This window comes from Lupinus angustifolius, chromosome LG03 (assembly GCF_001865875.1).
Source record: "Lupinus angustifolius cultivar Tanjil chromosome LG03, LupAngTanjil_v1.0, whole genome shotgun sequence".
In the NCBI taxonomy this organism is placed as follows: Eukaryota; Viridiplantae; Streptophyta; class Magnoliopsida; order Fabales; family Fabaceae; genus Lupinus; species Lupinus angustifolius.
This window is the reverse complement of record NC_032011.1, coordinates 8,093,445-8,096,849: the sequence shown is the minus strand read 5'-3', so window position 1 is coordinate 8,096,849 and position 3,405 is coordinate 8,093,445.

The window sequence follows — 3,405 nt, the reverse complement described above, 5'->3', positions numbered from 1 at the left end:
TTTTGATGAAACCAATCATGTATTAAAAGATGTGATATCTGTGATGAAGACGACTTGCCAAGTTCCCCGGCTAAAGAAAATTCTATTGTTGATATTACAACTGAACCTGAAGAAATGAGAATGAACGATAATCTATCCTCTCAAGAAGAGCATATTCACTCAGATCTACCAAAAGAATGGAGAACTCATCGAAATCATCCTATTGACAACATCATCATGTATATAAGTAAAGGTATAACTACTCGTAGAAGGCTTGATGCTTGTCTAAACATGGCCTTCGTCTCTCAGATAGAACCCTCCAAGATTGATGATGCAATCGAAGATGAACACTGGATTCTTGCTATGCAAGAAGAACTTAACCATTTTGAGAGGAATGAAGTTTGGGAACTTCTTCCTAAACCGAAAATAGGCATGTCATTGGAACTCGTTGGGTCTTTAGAAATAAATCTGATAAAAATGGTGTTATTGTTAGAAATAAAGCTAGACTAGTAGCCCAAGGATACAGTCGATGAAACCTTCGCTCTGGTGGCTAGACTTGAATCTATTAGGTTATTACTTGCATATGTTTGTTCTCTTAATTTTCAATTATATCAAATGGATGTCAAGAGCGCTTTTCTCAACGGCTACATTCAAGAAGAAGTGTTCATAGAACAACCTCCTGGTTTTGAAGATTACAAACATCCTTCTAATGTCTACGAGTTAAAGAAATCCCTTTATGGTCTAAAGCAATCTCCACGAGCGTGGTACGATCGTCTAACAACTTTTCTGATAGAAAAAGGTTTTAGCAAAGGGAAGGTCGACACTACTCTATTTATAAAGAAAATAAATCGTCATACTTTACTAGTTCAAATTTATGTATATGATATTATTTTTGGTGCTATTAATGAAAGTTTGTGCAGTGAATTTGGCAAAATAATGCTAGGAGAATTTGAAATGTCCATGATGGAAAAGTTGAATTACTTCCTCGGAATACAAATCAAACAGCTTGATAATGGCATTTTTGTAAGTCAATCCAAGTATTGTAGGGATTTGATGAAAAGATTTGATATGGATGACTGCAAGCCAATAGCTACTCTTGTGGGATCTACCACATACATTGATACCGATGAAAGTGGAAAAAATATTGAAATATCAAAGTATCGAGGTATGATCGGATCTCTTTTATATTTGACTACTAGTAGACCTAATATCATGTTTAGTGTATGTCTGTGTGCACGCTATCAACCTAAACCCAAAGAATCACACTTAGTTGTTGTTAAGAGAATTATGAAATATCTTAAAGGTACAACTGAAGTTGGACTGTGGTATCCAAAAGGAAGTATATGTGAATTGGTTGGATATTCGGATTCAGATTTCTTCGGATGTAAATCTTAAAGGAAAAGTACAAGTGGTACTTGTCACATTTTAGGCAATGCTTTAGTCTCTTGGTCTTGCAAGAAACAAGCATGTGTTGCGCTAAGCACTACTAAGGCTGAATCTATAGCAGCAGGTAGCTATGGTGCCCAAGTGTTGTGGCTTAAGAAACAATTACGAGATTATGGCTTAGACTTAGGTTGCACTCGCTGAAATGTGATAATACTAGTGCTTTAAACCTTACAAAGAATCCTATTATGCATTCTAGAACCAAACACATAGATATACGGCATCACTTCCTAAGGGACGATGTTCAGAAGAAAGATGTATCTGTAGAATTTTTTGTTACTCATAACCAACTTGCAGACATTTTCACTAAGCCCTTGGCAAAAGAACCTTTTTACAAAATTAGACTTGAATTAGGCATTCTTGATGAAGCTTACATGTCTTAACATGCTTATATAACTATATGTTTGCTTTATTATGATTATCTCATGTCTACTTGGTCTTAAATATATTTATTTGTGTTCAAAAACTTCAAATTTTGGGTTAAAAATCATTTTCAGTGTATCATTATGCTTAAAATAAATTTTCTAAGGAGAGTAACCGATTACGGTCAGTAACCGATTACTCAAAGGTTCTGTCTGAAAATTTTAATTTGACTAACCGATTACTCAAAATAGCGTAATCGATTACTCTATGCTTATAAATAGCTTTCTTGGTTTTTTTTTACTTCATCTTCTTCCTCCCTACTCTCTCACTCGAGCATACCTATCTCTTTTACTAAAATCTTCATTTCTAAATCGTTTTGGGTGATTTTTGTGACCATTCCTATCACATTTTTTATTCTAACCATTCATTTTCGTGATTAGAGGCTTGAATCAAAAACCCCAAAATTTCCAAAAACCCAAAAACCTAATATTTCGAAATCCCAAATCCATGGCTTCTTCTTTTAGATCAAAGAAACAACACACCAATACATCTCAAAGGAGTCAATGAACTACTTCTTTGGAGTCCAACCCTCTAGATTTAGCAAGACTTCTAGCTAATGAGGAAAAATTCAAAGTGTTTGAAGAACACTTCCATGGACGCATTATTTTTACTCCAAAATTCGGTAATGTTGACAATTTTGAGTTTGAGGATTTTCTTTTCCCTTATCTTTTACGTTAACAAAACCTTTTTGACTTTTTTGTGAGACAAATGACATTTATCCAGAACTTGTGCAAGTATTTTACTGTAACTTGAACTTTCGTAAAAATCGTCTTACTTCTATGTCAAAGGAAAAGACATTGTTTTGGATCTTAAAACTTTTAGTTCATTGTTATGTAACATACCCTCTCAAGGTCACATAACGGGTTTCGGCCTTTTGTGTGAATGGGATAATTATGATCGAAAGGATTTTTATCATTCTTTACGTAGACTTTCAAAAAGGGAAATAGAAATGCGTAAGCAACAGGGCTTTGGCGAGACCATCAAAAATTGAGACATCCTATCTGCTGGATATCTCAAGCTTGAGGACCGTTTGCTTCATTATTTTTTGAGCTATGTCATCTTACCAAAATTTTCAAATCATTCTCAAATAAGTGACATAGAACTCCAATTGATGTATGCTTTAAAGTTTAACATCAAGATCAATTGGGCTCTAATGATAATGAGACAAATGTGGACTGTTAGAGGTACTCAAAGTCCTTTGCCATATGCAATCTTCATAACCAACATTCTTCAGCATTTCAGTATTTCTACAAATGGTGAAACAAAGGTGCCTCTGAATCTTCGAGAAAGCCAAATTGATGTGGAATTGATCCACAAAATGGGTTTCACCCAAGACCCTCGAACTTGCATCTACAAACATAGAACTGACAAGCCGACTGCTGCTGTTGAATCATCTGAATCTGAAGCTCCTAACCCTTCTGAACCACAACCGTCTGAGTTTCATGCTCAATCGTCCTCATCTACTGCCATGCCCATGAACCAAATGATTATGCATGAGTTGGTTTCTCTCTGAGGCTACATCACTAATCGGATGGATGCTCTCGACTCTCAGAATCAACA